This window comes from Dermacentor andersoni, chromosome 1, assembly GCF_023375885.2.
Source record: "Dermacentor andersoni chromosome 1, qqDerAnde1_hic_scaffold, whole genome shotgun sequence".
NCBI classification, from domain to species: Eukaryota; Metazoa; Arthropoda; class Arachnida; order Ixodida; family Ixodidae; genus Dermacentor; species Dermacentor andersoni.
The window spans coordinates 127,190,547-127,214,190 of record NC_092814.1 but is presented as its reverse complement, the minus strand read 5'-3'; the positions used below and the strand labels follow the sequence as shown (position 1 = coordinate 127,214,190).

General features: G+C 46.2%; 2 protein-coding genes and 1 long non-coding RNA gene across 5 annotated transcripts in view; 1 reads left to right on the top strand and 2 right to left on the bottom strand.

The window, feature by feature from the left end:
• LeuRS-m (Leucyl-tRNA synthetase, mitochondrial) overlaps positions 1-23,644 on the bottom strand; it is a 125,301-nt gene that overhangs the window by 86,251 nt on the left and 15,406 nt on the right. The gene's annotated exons all lie outside the window — the stretch shown is intronic.
• The window catches only part of Dip-B (Dipeptidase B), a 46,786-nt gene continuing 30,764 nt past the window's right edge, over positions 7,623-23,644 (top strand). The window contains exon 1 of one of the 3 annotated variants that reach the window (XM_050193863.3): positions 7,623-7,750. The gene's annotated coding sequence lies outside the window, so the exon portion shown is untranslated. The other 2 variants (XM_050193861.3, XM_050193862.3) reach the window with 2 other exon arrangements.
• On the bottom strand, positions 10,300-11,847 carry LOC140215249 (uncharacterized). Its single transcript, XR_011892195.1, has 2 exons — positions 11,509-11,847; positions 10,300-10,430 (listed from the first exon to the last, which is right to left on the bottom strand). It is a non-coding gene; the product is annotated as an uncharacterized lncRNA (long non-coding RNA).

Here is a 23,644-nt window from a genome sequence, read left to right as displayed (position 1 = left end):
TACCGAGCCAAGGATTCTATTTTATTTAGGAGCATTAAAGGATTCGCCGCTGCAGCTGCTTTTTGGTCAAGAGGCGTAGACCGTTCAGGCATCTCGCGACTTCATATGGAAGTTCAATTCTCTGCTACTTGCTGTTTGTGCGAGTTTGGCGAGCCAGCGAAACCAGCGCAGCACTATGCGATAACGAAACTACTGAAACGCGAAATCGTGCACGGCGCAGAGCCGAGCGAAAATTAAACCTTACGATCGCCCGCATCTTTGTCAATAGTAATTTGAATGAGTCCTTTTTTGTGTGTGTAAAAATGAAATAGAACTGGACAACTAGCATTTGATTTCGTCTTATAATACAAGAATATTTCTTGCAACGAGTGGTTCAGTACTAGTGACAGAATTTAACTGGAGAGTGGCTTCGTCATCGGGCAAGTACTTGAATATCCCGGGGGAGTCTCTAATCATGTCTTGCCTTTAACCTGAATTTCTCGATTATTAAGGCTCTGTTCGCGATAATATTGACGCCTTAGACATTCTCGAGCACTAATCTATAACTTTAGTTTGACTTGATATTTGCCTTTAGTGTCCCTTTAAAGGTGCGTTTTGTTTCGTCCCAGACGCCATGTCATTCTCTAATGAGCAGAAGGTAAACATGATCCTTGATCTGTAAATAGTAACAAGAGGAAGGCCGCAAATATATCAGTCATGGAAGTGTGCCGGTATACCAAACGCATCGAGTATCATAAGAAATTGTGAAAAGCTGAGACAAACCGGCAACTTCAAGAAACAGTAGCGGAGGACTCCACCTTTGAGTCCTAGCCTACGCACGGATGTTCTAGTATTTATGGCCTCAAATCCTCATGCTAGCGTGCGGGACGTGGCCGCCCAGGTACCAATTTCCAAATGATCGGTTTGGCGGATTCTAAATGACGGCCTTTCACCCGTACCACCTTAACCAGCACCAATGCTTAGAAGATAGGGGCCCGTAGAATCGTCTAGATTTCTCGAATTGGGTCCTCAAAAAACCGATGAATCACCGGACTTTTTGAGCAACATCATGTGCGCAGATGAAGCCAATTTTCGCAGAAACGCCTAGGTAAATTTGCATAATGCACACTATTGGAGGGACTACGATGCACACTGGGTAAAGCGCAATCGGCACCAGTACCAGTGGTCGTTCAATGTGGGGTGCGGAATTTACGCCGTTGCTATAATCAGTCCCATCTCCCTCGATCACACACTGACTGGACAGCGTTACGTGGACGAAGGAGTGGTGGATGAGTTTCTCAGCGAAGTCCCGCTGTCACGTCTTCCACTTCTGTGGTATCCGCAAGATGGGGCACCCGCACACAGCAGCAGCCGAGCACGAAACTGGCTGGATGCGACTTTTCATGCGCAATAGATTGGAAGGCACGGGTCTGTAAATTGGCCGGCTAGATCACCTGACCTCTCTCCTTCGCTTTCTTTCCCGGAGATCTCGAATGCACGCTGTTTTTTCTGCGCCAAATAACACAGGGTGCTGCACTGATAACTTGTGATAAGCGCATGCGCACATCTTCTGTCAGACTGTAAGGCTTGGCAGCCAATACAAATGCGGAATCGTGGAAAATATGGCCCACGTCACAAGTAACAAAAAATATCTTTATAAAATTTTAATTACCAATTTTAGCGGCAATATTGCATTTGCAAAACTGAAGCCCGACATTCATACCTTGCCCAACAACTTCACAGAAATGGTCGTAGGTACTATGGCGCGCAGTATTTTGGCTGTGGGCAGCCCTGAACGAAAACGAAAATTAAATTGTGTGTCAGTGACGCTGATCTCCCCACCCCATTAGAAAACGCCACCTAGGCTCCCTGCGGCGCGGGCGCCAATGCTATGACAATTACGAGTTCTATTTATTCTGATCAATAAAGCCTCGTTTTTATTTGCTGCTATACGGACAAACGTGATTATCCGAGCTGCGGTACCACCACAAGATTGGGAACAGAATAGAGCACGCTTCGCCTCGATTCTTGGCGTCACCATAAAAAAAAAAAAAAAAAAAAGGCCGCAATGAAGCCCGTGCCAGCGAAAGCTTGCACTACTGTTGGTCTGCACTCGCAATGGAGAGGATTGAGGGATCAACGTCACTGGTCCAGTATTTCATATTTTTTTCGCTGCTGCCATACTGGGCGCCGCCCGCAGTGCCAAAGTACTGTAGGTTGTAGCACGCAAAACGATTTTGTTTAAGAAGTTTTTGTTGAGTTAATAATATGACTTTGAGTCCTCAATTCCCGAATTGAAGTGCTTCCTATATAAGTACTAATTAAGGGATTATTCAGGATATGGTTATAAATTATCTGCCATATTTTTCACGCTACCGAGTTCCTAGTAACCACAAAGACACATAACGTCATCGAATATCGGGAAATATTATTACAAAATTAACCTTTTTTCTTATAAAATTACGTGTAGCTGACACAGACACTGTACTTGTGACATGAAGTCACACAACAACAAAATGATAAAGAAGCGGTTAGCTAGGACTAGGAGAAAGCTATTTTATTCAACACTGCGAAACTGATAAAAAACTAATACAACGACTCAAAATTGATAAATAGAACATTGTATACATATTGCCGATGCACAAACCATGGTGGTATATCGAGCTTTTTGCACTAAAGTAATGACCGGTAAGGACACATTTCCTTCAGAAGTTCTTTTTCCGACACTTCGCTTCTGCAAACTCATTAATTACAGTAGTAAAGTTTATATTTTTTGCGTGTTCTTTTTCTATGGCCAGTATCGCCAAGTTTGACAGCATTTCATCACTCATGGTGGAGCGCAGAGACGTCTTGATCAGCTTTAACTTGGAAAAGTTCCTTTCGCATGATGCAACTGACACGCAGATCGTGAGGAACAAGCGAAAAATAACAGTAAGATTAGGGAGGGACTCAAAGAAGTTCCATTTGGCAATAAATTCTAGGAACTCCAGGCACCGAGTCTGAAGACGATCCAGAGAATCCCATTCGCGACTTCTGACGGCCGCACTTATGCAACGTCGCTCTCAACGAACGCTTCGCCGTAAACGCGAGTGCGCTCGTTGAACGCCCTCTTGCTGCTGTCTTTGTTCGCTGCGCGTTCTGAACGGAAGAGGGAGCCTTACAACACCTAACTGTAGATATAAATACCTTGGTATATAGATAAATGAAGGCAATGGATATATGGAAACACAGGAAAAAAGCATAACAGTAAAGGGGAAGAGAAATGCAGCCATAATGAAGCACAGAGCGCTATGGGGATACAATAAGTACGAGGTCCTCCGAGGTATGTGGAAAGGTGTAATGGTTCCAGGACTTACTTTTGGAAATGCGGTTGTTTGCTATAAATCAGGGGTACAATAAATACTCGACGGGAACCAAAGGTCAGCGGGACGCCTCGCATTGGGTGCTCACAGGAAGACTACCAATGAAGCTGTTCAGGGTGATATGGGCTGGACAAGTTTTGAAGTGAGGGAAGCTCACAGTAAAATTGATTATGAAGAGCGACTGAGGAATATGGAAGAAAGTAAATGGGCTGGGAGAGTGTTGAGGTATTTGCTTCAGGAAAAACATTGATTCACAGTGGAGGAAAAGAACTAAGAAGCTTACCCGCAAGTATACGGCCTGTAGGGTGAGCAACACAGCAACAAAGAACGTCAAGCGGAAAGTCAGAGAGGCTGAAATAATCTCATGAGTGGCGGCAATGGAAAAGAAACCTGCCATGAGTAACTACTTGAGAGGAAAAAACGAAATAAAAAAAAACAACTTATGATAACTCAAAGGGAAGCTCATTACTTTTCGAAGCGAGGTCAGCATGCCTTAGAACACGCACCTATAAAGCGAGATATAAGAAGGAAGAAGAAACATGTGCTTGCTGCGGTAAAGCTATAGGGAAACTACGGAGCATGTTTTATTAGAATGTGAAGACGTCTACCCAGCGGTCGATTTAGGCACCACTGGCCTCCTTGAAGCCCTTGGGTTCAGAGGAAGCAGTGGTAAAGCAAACATGTCCGCAATGGACATTAGTAAGAGGCGACTGGAGGATTGGTGGAAGAAAAGTAGGGACACGAGAAAAGACGGAGACTTACAAAAGCACAGTTCGCAATAGGGGATCAGAAAATTTGGGCGTGGTAGTTCAGAGTGATTTTTTTTCCTTTTTTCATTGTTTAACCTAGGTAGGATATTAGGCAGTATAGTAGCAAGAGCTTGGTGGCGCAACCCACCGCCCCGTTCCAAAGGGGACGCTCATAATATCCATCCATCCATCCATATATGTTTAGCGACGCCTGCTCCCAGCATGAACGCACGGCACGAGCGCACCCCACATGGAACGTTCTGCTAAGGCGAGTAGTTTAGCGACCATTTTGCGAATAAAATTTTTGGCCCGCACATTCGTGCAATTATTTCGTGGGGTGTTGATAGAGCTGCAGCCGACAATTCTGCGGCGCAACGCATCGGGTGCCTGAGCTCGGGCTACTCGATACCGCAGCATTCTTTGCCATTTGCGCCCAGTCAAGCCGGCGGAAAGAGGGGTGTCTTCAGACGTATATGACCCCCCCCCCCCTTTCCGTTGCTACGCCACTGGAAGCCGCGAAATCTGCTGTTGGTGCTCCTTTCGTACCATTATCAAGGTGATGCGCTGTCTCTTCGGGTTTGCGACAGGCAATGCATTCGATTTCAACCAGCTTATTTGAGGGCGCTGCTTTATGATGCGGATGGGAGCGCAGTCATGTGGTATTTTCGATACTTGGTGAGGTTTCTTCGTCAGTCAGAAAAAATTTTAAGCAATTAGTACGTCGCTGAAAACACCGCAGGTTGCATGTCCTTTCGGTGTGCCTACAAATGCCTCATTGACACTTTGAAAATTAGGACAGTACTCGAGTTAGATAATTAACTGCAATTACCAAATTAAATCTCAGTAACGAAATAATTACTGGCGACTACTCCACTGTACTGGAAACAATATGCACTAGGTTTTCTTCGGGTAACGCTACTGGTCTTTTTTTAAGTCTTGGTGGATGATAGTTGGGGAATACTGTACAATTCACTCAGTAACCGAAATAAGGCCAAACCGGATTCACTCAAAGTAAGAATCGACAGCAGTCATGCGCAGCAGCACTTATACTCGGACTCATAGAAAAAGAAAACAAGAGAGAGAGAGAGAGAGAGAGAGAGAGAGAGAGAGAGAGAGAGAGAGAGAGCGGCTGGAGTTTCGCCGGAAAGGCGAAGCAGTACTAGTGATAGCCAAGTATGCGACAATTACACGAAGGACGATTACACCATCGAGAGGACTCAGGCTGTGAAAGTGAACTGTCTCCTGCTATGCGGCCTTGTATTTACTCATATAACGCCGTCACTTCAGCGCTCAATTGCTGAAGTGACGGCGTTATATATATATATATAGGGGGTTCGGTAAGCTAGTAGCCCCCCCCCCCCCGAAAAATGAACACTCTCCGCCTATGGCAGAGACCACACCGTTTTGCCTGTGAGGAACAATCTTTCAATTCGCGATTTTCTCCACATTTACGACACCGAAGAACTGATCGGCATCCCTTAATGCTATGCTCGTAGCGCCAACACCTAATACACCGAAGGGGGCGAGAAGATAGCGATTCAACTCGGTAAATGAGTGGCCACGCCTTGATCTCTGTCGGACGAGTTGTTCCCGCGAAGGTAAGGATGACTGATTCTGTGGGTATCTTCTTGTTCTCAAATAAGCAAGAGCAACGAAATACGGACACGGCTCTGGCAACAGAAAACATTTCCAGAATTTCTGAAGGGGGAAGGCTCGAGAGACCCCACGAACTAGTCCTTTAACACAAGTGAGCAGGAATGAGGGAGCTCACCGGATGTGAGGCAAACGCTGTACATTTGAGAAGGTCAATGATACAGGCCTGGTCTGGCGAACAGCAGAGAATGCCACCGCGACCAAACTGCCGTACTTCGGTGATCAGTTGGTAGTGGGTTGCCGCCCTCTGAAGTTCTGTATGAATGAATCTGGGTGGGGTTCTTCATTTTGATTGACTCCCCATTGGACGGCACCAGGGCTACAGGAACGTTGGTCAGTCCGCTGCGCAAGAGAAGTTCAATGGGATAATCATGAAGTGCAAGAGAAGCCGACCAGGCAGTGCTTGCCTGGCCGGGAGAAGAAACAGACATCAGTCTGGTATGCCTAAGTCAATCACCGCCCGATATCTAGGCGCTCCCCGAGAGGTTACGCCAAGAAACCAGGAAGGGGCCTCTCCAGTGAAACGGTTCGCAGAGTCGCACGGCGAGGATCTGTCGAAGAACGAGGTAGGTCGAGCGAATGAGATAAGGACTTGGAACACCATGCGAAAGGAGAAATCGTTTTTCCCGACGACCGGTGCACCAAATTTGATTAGATTTGTTCAATAATTTAAAAGTTAAAAGTTAAAACCGAGTGACCAGATTTTCGATTTAGGCCGTTGATTCTTTTACGAAAATTGTTGAAAATCGCAAATTTCCAGAAAACGAAAGTATCAGGTTTACAACTCCAACTGGATGATCAAAGCTCATGTCACAATTTTGTAAATTGCATATAACAGTACATCTAAAGCGGGCAAAATTGATGTATTATACATGGCTCTTAATTACGCCACTAATATATGGGAGTATGACTTTTGCAAAGCCCTCGTGAACATTGCAAAAATTTCACGTAAGATATAAATTGACATCAAGATTGTGCGCTTTAGATGATCTAATGTAGTTTACAGAACTATGATATCTGGTTTTGGTGCAAAGTAACAAATTTGCAAACTTCGTGCTTCTATATTTTTCAATCTTACCAATTTTCGACAACTTTTGTAAAGCAATTAAGGCCCTAAATTAAAATTCCTCTACTAATAACCGTCACTGGAATTTAACTTTCTTTCTCAAATGCAACACATTCTATTAATATCAACACAGGGGTTATCTCAAAAAAGCATTTCTGCGTTCTACATGTATTTAAATAGCTGGTATCCGAGTTGGGGCCGAGCTAAAGATTCCTGTTAACCTGTTCCTCGATTGCTACGTTACGAAGCCGTGCGTCTATCTATGAAAACCTTTATTCGTATGCGCAACACTTTAGTAGATTATAATATTTAATACATGTGGTTCGCATCATACCTTGTTTAGGTCTTTTTCAAGCAGATGAATCCCTGAGCTCCTTGCGTCGTGCCAAAACTCTGACGTCTTGGAAGCCGAAAAACAAACGACGCTCACTGTAATGCGACCGCTTTCACCGAATTTAAAGACATGGCAGCCCACATAACAACTTTACGCAGGTATGTAGAGATGCACACGTTATTTTGTGCAACAGAGCGAAAATATATCACTTGGTTGCTGCGGCCGCTTTGCACACACTGCATCACGCTCGGAGCAAGTTCGTTTCAAAACACCCGCGTCGCACGTCACAGATAACGTGAATTTTGGTTTGGCTAGGCGTTCTGCTTTGTTATTTTTGCCAACGTCACTAGAACGAGTTTACGTTGGTTTTCGCTTCACTTTTGCCTCTATTCACCAATGTCTAAGAACGTTGCTATTCACCTCCTCACTCGAGCCCAAACGTGCGCCGGACTGGCCACCATGTGGGCCACAGTGCTGGCCACTAGGGTCAGAAAACGTGTTACGGAAGCCGGGTAGCTTGAAAATACTGATTACTGAAAATACCAGGACCAGCCCAGCCCACAGCCCAGCGGTCAATTACACGTGGTCAGCGAACGCAATCTGTTGTGTACGTATCGCATCTCGTGCGCTTGTACGTTCATTTTGCCAGTGGAAAACCGTTTTCGTCGGCTCAGCGATCGTGACCAACGCTACTGTTTCAGAAGAGTTAAGGTAGGTTCAGACTACGGTCGTAACGTTTGCAGTGCGTATCTGTCGTAAAGCCCATATCGCGGGTTCCTGGCGATAAGGTCGTTCACAATGCTGGCCGTTCACATTTTCAGTTGCATGCGTTAGACTGGCCAATCAAAACGTGAGCTGGCCACTTGCGTGCGTCTTAGTGGATACGCAGTCATGGCTCTTGCTCCGTTGCTGTAATATGGTGCACTGTAATAGGGCAGTGTATCGTCCGGCGGCGAAAACGTGCCTCATTTTGCGATGACGGCCGGGCGCCGCTGGTGAAAAATGCGTCTGACTATTGGTGGCGTTGCACGTCTGCACCGCTGCATGGCAGCACACGTTAAGAGGAAGAACAAGCGGGAAAATTGAACGTGTAAGCAATTGCAACCGTACGCAAAGTCCGTTGAAAGAAATCAAAACTTTTTTTTTCACTGTACCTGCCCTTCACTATCATCATCCAAACCCTCAGGCGCCGTAACAGACGATAATTGCGATAATGACTCTGACAGTTCTGTCGCGCCGCGTGCTCTAGCAGACGGCGTGTGTCGATTCAATGCCTGGTCGATCCTTGAAAGCGGTCGCCGAAAAGTGCGGCGGGCAGACGATAAGCTCTTAGTTTAGAGTGTACTAGAACATCTCTAGCAACGTTCGCTTCAAAATTGAGAAATCTTTCAACGTCGTTGTCGATAAGCGCTTAAAAATTCAGATGAACCATCTGAATCGCAAGAGTGGGAAGGGGGTATGATTCACGAGCTGGTACATTGCCTGGTGGAGACGGATTGTAGGCAACAGCAGGCCTTGCATGTGCAAAGACGGAGTTTCCATGTTCAGTGAAAACAGTCGACCGCATGTGTAAGGTCATTGTGAATGTTCGCCTTGGTTAACTCATGTATGTATTTTTTTGTTTGGTCTTTCTGTGTTTGTGTATCTGTTGCCTTGCAATGTTATGCTGTTGGCTCGCACTCGGGCCACTTCCCCAAAGGCGGTGGCCGGACGCGGTTCGGCGAAAAAGGGAGCGGCAGGGGTTCTCGCGCACTGGTTATGGCGAGTGCCATAAATCGCACAGCGAGGGAGTTTTTGGGGAGTGTTTGGGTCGGGCTGAGGCGGCGCAGACGGGTCGGGCGGTTCGAGTGGCGGCCACCGCCGGTGTGAGTTACGCAGCCCGGACACATGGTTCCGCGGCTGAGCGGGCAGTGTGGTCTGAGACTTTCATTTCATTTCATTTATTATACCCCTCAGGGCCAAGGGCATTACAGAGGGGGAGTAGTAAATAGAAAAGAATGAAGAAGGCAAATACTGGTTACGTGAGTGTTTAAATGACACCTGTATATACAATATTAGCTAAGGCTTCACGGAACTGTTCATAATTAGTAAGGCTTACAACTTCAGCGGGAAGATGGTTCCAGTCACGTGAGGTTCGCGGCAGGAATGGTTGTGAAAAACTTTTAGTGTTGCATGACAAAATGCCGACTTTGTACTGGTGATCAATACGACGGGATACATAAATTGGATGGGGGATAAGGTGTTCTCGTAGAGCATGATGATGGTACAACTTGTGGAAGAGGGCAATACGAGACACTTGAGAGACAACGGACCGATCTCGCCAAGTGCCCAATCGGAGCGACGGACTGTCCCGAGGCCTTTGCTCAGCCGCATTCGTTAATGTGAACTGGCATTCCTTATTTACTATGTACTCAGTTTAACCCCCGCTAATGTCTGTCTGTAAATAAATTCAGTTCAAATTATGAATCTCCAACATCTTTAGTCCCAGAATACCGAAGCAGAAAACAGTGCAGCGGCTTAGGAAAAGCCGAGAGCGAACGAAAACACCACGAAAGAAGAACCCGGCGGAGGAAGAGAGAACTTACTGGCGCAGAAAGCAGTCCGTCGCAAGAATCCGCAAGTGCCACGCCTCGCTGTACGTACTTGCAATTGTAAAGTCGCGGCCGAGGGTGCTGGAGCACGCCATAGAGAAATAGATTCAACAAGAGCGACACTCCCATAGTACCTAGCGGCCGAATTGACTGTAGCGCACCAAACGGATGGGATTAACACCTTCAGGTTTAGGGCGCGCTCGTTTTGAACGCCAGCTGGGAGGTGTTCTGTAGGAGTCCACCTAGTGGACTGTCCATTTCGGCCACTGCTGATTGGCTGGGGCCGCTCGTCTTCTCCTCTCTCGTACAGCTGCATCCAATCAGCAGCGGCCGAAATGGACAGTCCACTAGGTGGACTTTTACAGAATACCCCCCCCCCCCCTAGTACACGTCGTCGGCTCCGCTAATCGGCGCGCCATTTTTTTTTTTTTTTCACTTCTGCTGCTGAACCACGCACTGCCTTGGCGCGGAATCGTTCTTTTAGTAAAAATGATTGCGAACGATCTTTACAAGCCTCCACCGAATCTGTGCCACGTGCAATTTCATAAAGTAAACGAAAGACGCCTTCTAAAATGATGACATGTTTATTTTGCTCTATATAAATGCTCGCTTCGGGCTTCTTGAGCATTCATCCAAAATTGTGGCACCAGGTAAGCAGCAGTCGTTGCCGTACGAAGCTCCACCGGATGCCACCAGCTGAAAAAAAGTAAATTACAAGCATGTATCATTTTGGTATATTGACCTAACAGGAATATTGTGTGTAGAGGCGAAACGTGCCTAAGCGGTGAATGGGTGGCATTACAGATAAATTCACTTTTACATACATTTCGTAGCAAACAGGCTCCTCCCAAACAATGCCATAAAATATAAAGAAAACATTGATTTTCAGGCATCCCTCCCAACCCGGGCATTATTTCATGCACTTTAAGAGCACAAATGCACGGGTGACTGCGTGTTTCCAAAACAAATTGGCCTCAGTCGACGCGATGGTACGCTAAGCACACGAAGAGGTGGCCACAACACGGGCTCTCAGCCAGACCATGTTACACGCCCGCAGAATGCCTTCTATTCGCACTCACGACAAACTGGTGGGTGCGAAGCCTGTTTTCAGTCGCTCAGAAGCCAATTCTAGAATTGTCGAGTTCTTGGTTTTTGAGCTCCTCGGCGTTATCTTTTACGCGTCCTGCCAGCGCAAGCAACACACTTCCGTGTTATATCATCCTTGGTAATCGCTCGTCGCGTTTTCGACAAGCGTGAGTACCGAAAGAAGGTATATCCTGTTGCGGGGCCATAAAAAACGTCACAAACTTGTCCCGCTAAAATTCAGTACACGCCAAACTAACTGTCACCATGACCGGCTTGCTTTCTTGCTAACAGCTTCACAACCCCAGGCGCGGCGAGCATGCCTCAAAGGTATCCCAAAAAGTTACGAAATTAATTACAATAATTTGGGGGCTCAGAGAACGCGTCACGAACTTGTCCCAGTAAGATTCAGCACATGCGAAACTGCGGCACACAACCGAGCTGCTTTTCGCTAACTGCGTCACAAAGTCGGGTGCTGCAAACGTGCCCAAAAACTACCGAAATAAGTTGCAATAATGTTGGGGCTCATAGAAGTCGTCGCAAACATTTCCCAGTACGAGTCATTAACTCAAATTAACTGCGCCAGAACGGCCGAGCTGTTTTTCGCTAACTGCGTCACTTGTCTCGGTTTTGTGCCGTAAGCCTAACTTTGCGTGAAGTGCGTCGCAGACTGTTAAACAAAATTTCTCACCTTGCCGTAGTCCAATAGTGCAGTGGTACCGTGTCGAAGTGCAGAAGGAACGCGAGAAAACGCCGGGAGCCCAACAAACGGGCTACATCCAAAAGAGACGGGTCGCCGAACAGACGAACTTCACATGCGCAGCCAACCTCGCTCGCTTCGGTGGCACGTCCATGGCACGTCCGCGCGTCTGGCGTGCCGCTATCTTGTTGCTAAGTAACGCAAGAAAAATAGGTCGCAAAGTATTAGTTCATTTATACGCAAAGCTTTTTAGTTTTAGCGTGAAAGAATAAAAAAAAGAGAACGTCTGTAAGTTCATTTCCCATTTTTTTTTTTCCGATGCTCGAGGCAACTAACGGATGGGATTAACACTAGGCGTGATGTGTTTCCTGTTGCCAGTTTTCGCCGAGTGTCGCCTCTTGTTGAATTTATTTCCCTATGAGCACGCCATTCTACGGCAGCGCCATCTGTCGCTGCATCCGGGAGTAATTGCTGGCAAGAGGAAAAATAATGGGGCAACACAGGGCCTCCGGGTTTGGCAGTTATGGTTGTCGCTTTGGTCATGCATGTACGTGCGGAGCTCGCCGATTGCTTGCTGTGGCTTTTCATACCGTGTTCGCACATTCTTTATGTGCACGGCAAACGCTGGGTTTGTGTCTGTGTGTGTGTGTGTGTGTGTGTGTGTGTGTGTGTGTGTGTGTGTGTGTGTGTGTGTGTGTGTGTGTGCATGCATTGAGGTTCCTGCATACCAATCAGAACTCCGGGCTGGTTCAGATGGGGCACATTGAGAACATCAGCTGTATTCTTGCCCTTCGGTGCCCTTTGCGGAGCGAAATATCCAAACGATGGCGGCTGCATTCGTCGGGCAGTATTTTTTTTTTCTTGTTCTGTGAAACCTGGCGACCGCTTTCCTGTGCTTGTTTCTTGTTCTTAGGATGCATAATGAAGTCGGAGAAAGAAGCATCAACATTTGCCGTAGCAATTTTCTGCATTTACTGTGTTTGAACACTTTGCTTTGACCTACCATGTGTCCCAGCTAACTTTATCCAAGCTGTTCAACGAAAAACAGAATTAGAAAAACACGGTGCAATATACATTTAAAAGACTTACGGTGTTCGGTCGTCAGAAGTCTGACAACCGAGCATCGTAGGTCTTAAAACGGTATCTTGAACAGTTTGGCTAAAGTTAGCTGGGACACGCTACAGTGTTTTGTTCAGCTATTGTCATTAATCTGTATTTTGTGACGCCCTCCCTGCCTGGACTTTGTGTCCGCAGTATTTTAGAAATAAATAAATGAATTGGTTAAATAACTGAATAAATCAAAGTATATTAGTTAACCTTTAAGCATTATATGTGCCTAAATGTTCGACAAGAAAGCTGCAGAGAACCGAGAGAGCGTTCTAGACAATGTAACCTATCGCGGCGCCTCAGCGTTTGTGGCGTTCTTTTGCTGAGACCGAGGTTGCGGGTTCGATTCGTAGCAGCGCGGCAGCCGCGATAGGGGGCGGAATGCAAAAAAAAAAAAAAAAAGAACTCTCGCGCTTAGATTTGAGGCGTACGCTAAAGGGACTCTAGAGAGAAGCATTAAATCCCCCAGTTTAGAGTCATAAAATACTCTTTTAAAACTATATTCTCGTTAATTCCACGGTTAAAGGTTGATTTCTGTGAGAGAAAATGAAGGTCAAACTCATAGTCTTCGAATTTCTCGCTGAAACACCAGAGCCGTACGTCAGTGGGACATCACGGATTTATCTATTTTCTCATTCTTGGGCCGTTATGGCGTAGTACACGATCTCAAAACTTGTCAAGTTCAGCCTTTGGTTCCTTTGAAATATAGTCCACGTTTACCGATAAAACATGAACTAGACCCGAGCAGACGCTGTCAAAATCCATGACGTCACGAGAAGGTATAGTGCGGGAACTTCAAGGAGGCGTCGCCACCTGTCTTTTGCTTTTGCGGCTTTTTCCGCCTCACGAAGTCTCCTCTCGCGGTAAGGTTGGCTTTTTTGGTATTGCAGAAGGGTAGTTTACTAATGCAGCTAAGTTATTTTTTCTGTTTAGCGTTCCTTTAATTAACTCGGGTTGGTCAAAATTTTAACCGGATTTCCTTACTTCAGCGGCTATCAAAATGCAGATGTTACCTTGGGATGTGAAACTTAGACAATGTGCAGTAATTCTGAAAGCTCACCTTTTTCCCCCACTTTAAGTATGAATTAGCACGAAAATCCGAACAGGATATTTCTGACTATCACGCGCTCGAAGGTCGAAATGTTTAAGGGGACACTAAAGAGTTGTAATAATAAGATAAGCTGGATTGTTAAATTACTCTACTGCGGGGAGGGGGAGGGGGAGAGGAATTCCAGAAACGTCAGTCTTGCCGTGAACTGAGTCTTGGGATAAGCGATGAAAGAACGCGAAAACGAAAGACTGTTAGCGACGCCGCCTTGACGTTCCCGCACTATAGCTTCTTGTGATGTCATGGATATTGAAAGCGTCTGCTCGGGACTAGTTAATTATGAGTCGATGAACAAGAATTACATCCCAAATGTAAGGAAATCAATTTCCAAACCTACTTAGTTTTGACAGCTTCTTATGAACAAAAACGATTCATACGTGCGAAAGTAATTTAATATCCGCGACATTACGTTGACGTGCCTGCGCTGCGGTTCAGGCGGGAAATAAAAAAAATAAATAAAAAAAGATCCCCTTCATGTCCTTCGCTGATAACCAGCTTTCTTCTGCTGACGAAATAAAAATTGAGTCTTGAAAGAATACTTCATCAGACTGATTGAGTTAGTCGTTAGTTAAGAGCCGGCGTGTTGAAACGAGGGAAAGTAGCGTAGAGAGTATAGCGCTATAGGGATGGGCGGTTGCGGCGTATAGTTGAACGTTAAGCACTGAAATTCACGCGAGGAGTAACGTGACAGCAAGGCGTACGCAGGACAAGCTCGAACTCGTAACTGGTGTCAGTTCGCGCTTGACCTTTCCACTTGCTGTCTTGTTGTCTTCGCACGATTTTAGTCTCTAAGTATGAACCGACTAGCCCGGCAGTGTGCGTTGTCAATCTCAACTATTCCGCGGCAGAAGAGAAGTCCGGGTGACCTTCCACCCAAGAAACTACGAAAGCCAATGCTGCCGTCTCAAGACGCCTAGCAGCGCATGCAACTCGTAAGCCACTACGCCACCACAGCAGGTTCATTATAATCGGTGTGTTCAGCATGCATGATGCAAGCCGCTGTATCTCAACCAGCGGTCAGCAGACCCCTATAGTTGTCCTCGAGGAGACACACAGGCGACTGTTTCTTTCTCGCAACTTTTCTCTCGCTCACCCACATGCATCTATATACACGGGGTGATCATCTTGTAAGTTTTCTGGATTTTTTAAAAAGTACCTGTTGCAGATATTCTAGTCCTTGCGCTGGATTATTCAGAGAGGAGGTCATCACTTGCACAAAATATCGACGCACATATTCAACTAATTAAAAAGATATCTTGTTAACATTTTAAGAAATTAATAACTTTACGGCACATATTGCAATCTACGAATTGTAGCCGGTGAGTTTGCAAGGTATGTCTAGTTAAAATGAATTTCCAGAATGACACCAGTTTGGAAATATGCGCCACCCAACTCGCTGTAAAAATGCCCTGTTACACTTCTTTAACTGAACGCTCTTTTATGCATTGAAGCACAAAAGTAACGAACGCCCATGTATACTATTTCATCGCACACTTTGGGAAATAATATCTCGAAACTTGTGTCATCCTGGAGATTCATTTCAAGGGGACACGTCTTGCAAACTCATCGGCTACAATTAGTAAATTGCACTATGTGCCGTAAAGTAAATAATTAAGAATTAGTGATTTTTGTTAATTAGTTGAATATATGTTTCCATTTCTCGTGCTAATAATGTCCGCCTCTTCGAATAATCCAGCTCAAGGACAAGAATTAGGCTGTCTGCCACAGGCGATCTTTAAAGATACCGGAAAATTGAAAAATTGAATATATATATATATATATATATATATATATATATATATATATATATATATATGGTGTTATAGCTAACGTTAGCCAAGCCAAGATTAAGAAAACACGGTGAAAGATACAATTATAAGTCCTATACAATGTTCGGACGTCAGAGGTCTGACGACCGAACACCGTAGATTTTAAAATCGTATTTTGCACCGTGTTTTCATAATTCTTTCTCCTTTTCGTTGAACATCTTGGGTTAGCTGGTGGATTAGTTCGCTGGTGGGACACACGGTATATATAATATATACCGGGTGTTTATTCTGAGACTTTAGCGAATTTTTAAAAAATCGCCTGTGGTAGATAGCACAATTCTAATCCTTGAGCTGGATTGCTCAAATAAGACTGGGGGGAAGGGGGGGGGGCGACATGCTTAGATAACGCCCTGAAGAAATCTTGTTTTCATACCATGGCAAGAAATTTCGAAAGGCAAGTGACACGACTTTTGTCAGCAGGGTATCCTGACAGTGTTCTGGTATCTATAGCTGAGGGGAAGTTAACAAAAGAAACAAAAAATGAAAGATGGTTTCAAGAAGGGAATAGTTTCTGCACTGTAGTAATTCCGTGCATGCACAATACCTCGCACCGCTTAATAAAAGACAGGAAATCGTAGCAATGTCAGAGTAGTGCTTTCCGCCCCTGAGAGGGTAGGGAAACTTGGCGAAATGACTAATCCTTTCCAGAAAAAGACAGAGCCGTGCACTGTCAAACATCGTGATCCTTTTGTAAGTGTGCGTGTGGCGTTGTATATGAAGTTCCTTCATCGTGTGGTTCCAGCTATATTGGTCAGACTGGAAAGTGTCTGAATGAAAGACTTCTTGAACACAGGAGGAAGGTGAGGAGTTACCGCAACGAGAATCTTTCTGTGCATTGTCATGAGTGTGTGTGGAATAAAGAACAAGAAGTTGTGTAAACCCTTGTTCAACATGTGTAAGATAGTAGCCAATATAAGGACTAGGATGTTAGGGAGATAATTGAAGTAGATTACATTAAAAAGGCGAGTGTGTCGTGTGTCAGCGCACCTTCTGTTTTTCTGTCGTCCAAAAAAACTAAGTTTCTGAGCATGGCCACCTGATGTCGGCATTTCGGTCTTGTGACGTTATGAAGTAAAGTGTTCATATGATGCAATTTTGTAAATACACGATCAGTTGGGAGTAAGCGCTTGTGTTGTCTACTCCACTCTGTCCTTGTTTGTGCGCGCTTGACCGTGATCTGCTACACATTATTTGCTCGGAAAATCGAAATGCTTAACTGACGAAATCAGGAAAAATCGCTAATTAAGCTTTTAACTAACTACCTTACGGCACATATTGCAATCTACAAAGTGTAGCGGGGGAGTTTTCAAGACATATTCACTCAGTTATCAGAATGAGTGGATCACGAATTCTCAGAATGAAACCAGTTTCGAGATACTTATGTCCGACGAAATGCATTGGCGTTCCAGTTACTTTTGTGCTTCAATGCATAACACAGCGTTTTGTTAAAGAAGTGGAACGACAGTGCACTTTTACCGCAAGTTTGATGACGCTTATTTAGAATATCGTGTCATCCACAGAATTCAAGTGAATACGCCTTGCAGTCTCACCGGCTACTGCGTGTAAATTGCAATATGTGCCACAACGTAATTAGCTAAATCATAATTAGCGAATTTTTGTTAGTTGATTACAAATTTTGATTTCTTGTGCAAGTAATGTCCGTCTCTTCGAGAATCGTGCTACCTGCCACGGGCGATTTTTTTATAATTGATTAACATGGCATCGCAGAAACACATGGTATACATGCATGCACGAATGACAGTTTATGAGGCACCTGCGACGGCCAATCTGTGAAACTACGTTCTCCGCATCGATTGAGGTCTGTCAAAGAACAGCGTTGATGTTTAACCTCACTGGAAGATTCGGCTGTCTGTACATAGAACTGCCATCAGCATCTTCGTTTTCCCCCTGCAACGTGACCGAGGCGTTCCCTGAATGGCCTCTAAGCGGGTCAAGGTATCAAGGTGTCCGTGACGGCTAAATAGCGAGTTTTAGAATAGGGGCCCCAATAGTTTGGGTTCCCAAAGAGCTTTGCGGGTGTTAGCGTTGGGGCACGTAGGAGTGAAGAGCTTTAGAATAGGGTTTTACGTTTGCGGATAGCGTCTTGCGCTGACAGCGCCACTACGGCGTCAAAGAAAAGCTATTAGAAATAATTAAATAAAATATACTATTTTGTGATAGGAATAATAATTTTGACTTGCGTGTATTCGCATTTAATTACAATTTAGAGGTTATTCTGTAAGCAGCAAGCAATTAGTTGCGCTTAGTTTTGAGCAAACCAACTTTACTAGCCTTCACTAGCCAAGCTTAGCCGTGTTAGGCCTACGAGCCATAAAATCAACAATCGAATTCAAAATCAGCGGCGTCTAATGAGTCAATCTTTATAACACACGCTAGTTGAGAGAAAGCGATAACCGCAGTCACTTCTAGCTTGCGAACTTCACGCGTTACCGCGAATCGAACCCAGTTTTGTGCTAGGTCAGAGCTGTCGCTTCGATGGGTGCCGCCATGTTTGCCCACTCAAAGCTTTTGGGGCCGCTATTTGGGCTCCCGCTAAATCGGTGAAATAGCGTTCCCAAAGCAAAACCCAAATGCAGTTTGCGTCTTGCGCATGCGCAGTGGCTTCGACGCTATTTCTTTGGGGCCCCTATTCTAAAACTCTCCAATGTTAGGGAACCGCCGGCGTATGCCAAAGCGGCTACACTCCACGAACATTTCGCTGGTTTTCGAATGGCATGACTTTAGTCGTGACGATACATTCCTGTGTTGGCTGTAGGCGGGATAAGACTGTGTGTGCAAGTCACATGCATTCTTATCACGGGCATGATTGTTATGGTTCCTGTTGTGCTCGGACAAAGCTGGCTCAAACGCGAAATTGCAACCAAGCGCGGTGCGGGCAGTTTCCATTGTGCGGTCAGGTGCACGTGTACAGTATCTACAGCGGCGCTATCGAGTCCGCTCGAATAAAAACGGTGCTTTGTCAAGGCTTTATATACCAGCTCTTCGCGCACCGGCTCACTAAAACACAGATTGAAGGCTGCTGACTTGCTATTTGCGCGATATATTGGGGCCGGGATTTCGTATCGATGCTTTTTTTTGATGCCATTCCTTATCGCTTTTTTCTGGCTTCGTCAGTGGTCAGATCGCGCCCTGCCCGCGTCGCGAACGGTGGATGAGAAGAAATTAATGTAATCCAGTGATATAGGAACCCGTGCATTCTCTTGACACTAATATCTGTCGGACAGTGCTTTCCTCTTTTCTAGAGCTAATATAGAGTAAGGTGACTGAAAATAATTGGCAGAAAGTTGCGGGGCATCAGAGCGAACAAGGCGATAGAACATGGCCGTAACAATGCTCGTTCGAGCATGGCCCTGGCTGTGCGAAACTGATAACAGCTGCACTCTTGCTGTCGAAAACACGCAACGCTGACTTTTTTTTCCCTTGCCCTCACGTTGGCGTTCCCTCACTGTTTGACGTTGTGTAGAGATCAACGCCCTTTAATGCGAAATTACCTGAATGAGTGTCAAATTTGATGATGGATATCTCGGAACAGTAGCACTCCACGAGAATCAAAGTTTTCTTCAAGTATGGCCGTTTTAACGTTTCATATATACAAATATACCACAATCGTGATATCAGAGAAGTTTACTAATTTTTTGGCAATTATTCATTTGATGGCTCTCATTATTCGCGAAAATTGTGTCAGTCCAAGGCAGAGAAACCCCCTGTGCAAGCAAGATTGTGCGTAGCTAGCATAGCGTTTTTATTAAAACTAATGTTAAGGTTTGAAGACCCTGTACAGGGATTGCATTAGCGCAGTCCCACCAGGCACTGTAGTACCGGGCGTGTACCGGTGTCTTCCCACCTTTCCCCGTGTACCGCGAGGGAGCGGCTACACGGGAGCTCGACTGGCCGCACTGTTCTGGTGCGTACTTAGCCAAGGCAACTGTGCTGGCGCGTGCATTCCTCGGCGTGGGGGAGGGCGATATCGCGCGGAACGGCAATATATCGTCGCGGGGGCGGGAACGCGTCGCTGACGTCGCGAGCAGCGCGCGCCTCGGGCCGCCCTTTGTTCCCCTCTGGCGGTTTATCTCTGGTCCTAGGTAGGGCATACACGAGGGCACGGGCTCATAAGTGAGCTCAGCACGCACAGTAGCGCACTCACGCAACGCCGCAAGCCACACATCGCGGTAAGTTGTGTATGCACTGTTCCGGAGTCAGTGCCGCCGGTGATGCCTCGGTCGCGTCACGTAGTCACTTGCACGCGCCACTCTGCTGCCGTATAGGACGCCGTTCTGTCCCCCGTGTTACGCGCACGCGGCCGAGCCGAAGGCCAGCGCCGAATCAAGGGAAAGTGCATCGTAATCCTGGCCTCCTGGCCGCGAGCGTTTATCGATCGAGGTGACCGAAATGCGGAAAACGCCCACACGCGCGCGCATATTTGCAGTCACGTGCAGTTATAGACATTTTCACTGCCCACAAGCGGTGATGTGCGGAGGCACGTGACTTTTGGACTATGGCAGCTGCATTGCACGAACCTCGTGAATAGATTCGCTTCTCCCTGCCCGTGCCTCACACAGTCGACGTGTCGATCAAGGCGCTGGTACGCCAGCGCTTCTTCAAAGGATATGTATATGTCAAAGCGCTTAGTCGGGGGGAGGCCGTCTGCCATGACCCCCGGTGACTTTGCACCGAGACGCAACGCAGTCGTCGTGTAATTATTTGTAAATGATGTTTAATTATACTCGCCTGCTACCCGCAGTGGTGGCTTAGCGGCGGGATCAAATCCCGGCCGCGGCGACCGCATTTAGACGTGGGCGAAATGCAAAAACGCCCGTGTCCCGTGCGTTGGGGCACGTTAAAAACCCCAGGTGGTTAATCCGGAGTCCCCCACTTCGGCGTGCCTCGCAATCAAATCGTGATTTTGGCACGTAAAACCTCAGAATTCAATTACTCGCCTGCTACGCGTATATGGAATCCCTGAATGTCTTCTGTGAGCAAGTCTAATTGATAGCGAAATGACCTGTATACCGATGCTGCGACGAACTATGATGAAAACCACCAAAAAAGACGCCTACTCAAAGTACAAGGAGTACACAGGACTAAAGCTGTGTACCCCTTGCACGTGTATATATAAAAACAGCATTCGTACTGTGTACGCCTTGTATCTTGTGTATGCGTCTTTGTCGCTAGTTTTCGTCTTACAGTTGATCATGTAGCAACTCGCTCAGCACTTAGCCTTAATGCGCCGCCGCGCTGCTTTCAATTGCTCCAGCGTCCGGAAAATTTGGAGCAATGTAGATAACCACGCGAGGGCAGTCGTCTCCGAAAACTTGTTGCTGTTTCCAGCGATGTACGCTCGAAGCGCATCACGTGGGGTCAGGGGTACGGATGCCCTGGCAGCAGTGGCGCGAAATCAAGGACGAGCGTGTATGAAATTGTTGCAGCGCGGCGCGTTGCAGAACTCGAACTCCTCCCTCCCTGCAGTTCCAGCTGGACCATCTCTCACTTGACAGTGTCATATGGGTCCTCACATCGCCATGTCTCGCTTGCGCATTCACTTACAAAAACTCTTGCTGATTTAAGGCTATAGCACACTGTACTGCGTACTTATAGCACTGGCGCGGTTGTACTGCTTCCCATACACATAGTGACAACTCAGCTGCTTTAGAATAACCTTACTGATACGAGCGTTCGTTGCTAATCTTACAACGAAGCTCTTAATTAAGGGAACTTCCACGAGCAGCGTGCGGCGCCGTGCTCGGTATCAAATGTCAATCAAAGAACGGCGAGCATCGCAACCTTCGTCGGAGGCTAGAATTTTCGCTTTTAAACGTAATGATCAATGATTATAAAATTAAGGTTACCTCACTCGAATAAACAGCTTCGTTGCGCGGTTTGTTTAGCCAGTAATCCGTGATTTTTGTTACCGGCTCCACGGTAGAGGTCGCCGGGAGTTCGTACGGCTGCGGCGATGAAAGCTGACGGCGAGGCCCAGCCACACATGCCCGCACTGTGGAAGCGGCAGGAGGCCCCGGCCGTTTGGCCAGGGCGTCGGCGAGAACGTGCAGCTGGCGTCGGTGATCACTAGGAACAGCCCGAAAACAGACTCCTTGTACTTCCGACAAAGGTTGTGAGAATTCGCTTGTGCAGCTTTCGCTGATTTTGATATATCACTTACTCAGATTGACATACATTTGCGAAAGATTATATTTAGGGCAATTTGCCATCGTTTTTTGGCCTGTAGGTCTTGCTCGTACTGCGGGAAATAAAGTTGGATGAACGTCAATTCGCGGCGCCTGTAGAAACTTTTTTTTTTCTTGTTTGAAAAGTCCACAAAGTTTTCCTCCTTCAAGACCAGACTAAACTATCCATATTTTATTAACTTTTTCGCATTACGAAAGTAAGTTCTACTCTTTCCGCGTGTAAAAAGAAAGGAAAGGAGCTTGCACAAGTACATGCATGTGTGAAAACTTTCAACCGCTGCATCACTGAACGCGCGATCTAGGTGTTTTCAATAATGCAGGGTCTCAGCTTCATTACTTCGTATACCGTAGGTTCTGTCCTAATCGCAGAGGCAGAATTTCCGGACGGTGTTATTTCTCCGTACGCACGAAATTTTCGAGAACGTCTAAATTGCATTCACGCACTCTTGCTCTTTTGACTTTACTGGTGTATTCGTCGTAGTAAAGGCGCCGGTGAAAGGGCGACGCTTTCTGCGAACTACCTTGGCAGCATTCCGTTTTTTTTTTCTTTCTTTTTTTTTACGAAATAAGGCATCCTCTGTTCACCGGAAGAGCTTCCTGTTTGGCCATAGTTGGTGTTCCAGCGCTTGTTCTGTCTCCCTCTGTCACTGAAAGTTCTTCGTATTTCTCCTAACCGGCAGAATGCTTTCACTAAAGTGCAGTGTCGGGCGTGTTGTATTACTATATAGTACTGTTCACTGTTTATAGGTCAAACGTGGTGCTTTCACTGGACGGTGGAAATTCTGTGGCCTCGTAGGGCGGGAGCGGGAACGTTACTCTTCCATCGGACGGGACACGTGGCACCCGCGATGCAAGTGTGCATCTGGCAGAGTGGCTTTGATTGCCACTTCGGCAGCGCGCCAGCGCAGCCTTGGCACTTGGATCTCTCCATTGGCTGCGCAGGATGTTATACCGATGGGGCGGGCCGCCGTGACGCTGATGAGGCCACATCCAAAGGCAGGGCGGCTAGAATGTATCCATACAGCGTTGAATAGGCAGTATCTGCGGGATCCGCTGCGGCGCCGACGTTTCTCAATGTACCGTGTCCATCGTGTTAGTTGCATGCAGCGGCGTGCTGAAGGACGCGCGCCAAAGCGAAGTCTGTCGACTAGATTTTCATTTCGGAAACACAGTAAAAAGCGATATTAAAAAGGAGTATTCAGCTCAGCTGTATTGACAAATTATGGTTAGCATAGCAAATGTCAATTGCAAGGATGCTTAGTAAGCTTGAAGATACCCAGAAATGCAAGACAGGTGGCTTCCTACGCACCATGCAGCTTCCCGTGACGTTTTGGATGTTGATAGTGTCTTCTTGAAAACACTTAGCTGTTTATTGATAAAGAAGATTTACATCGCATTCTTAGCAGACCCGAGGCTTAACATAGCATGTTTAGAGAATATCTGCCTGGCCAAATACGCGAAATTGGCTTGTAGTTATCGACGTCACATTCACGTACCGATGAGTGCAGTCACGGCAACAAATTCAGTAAACGGGAGAGTGGCCTTCATTTTTTTCACAAGTTACCAGCATTTTTCTCCCAAATTAATAAAGATGGAGCCCAGATAAGATACTTTAGCATCCTAATCTATTTAGTGTTGCTCTTTAGTGTCCACAGAGGTCGCCATGCAGACGCGTGCGCTTCCATCGCCACCAAACCTTTCGAAAACGGTCATAACGTGCGTGTAAACGGCAACAAACTCCGCTCGATCCACTTGACAAGAAAGAAACAAAAATCTGTTCCCAGTGTAACACAAAGCATGTTGGTATGGACTATGAAGGCGTGATCTTGGAAGGATAGCTCCTTGTCTTAAAGGTCGCGAAGCTTCATTTTTGCGAT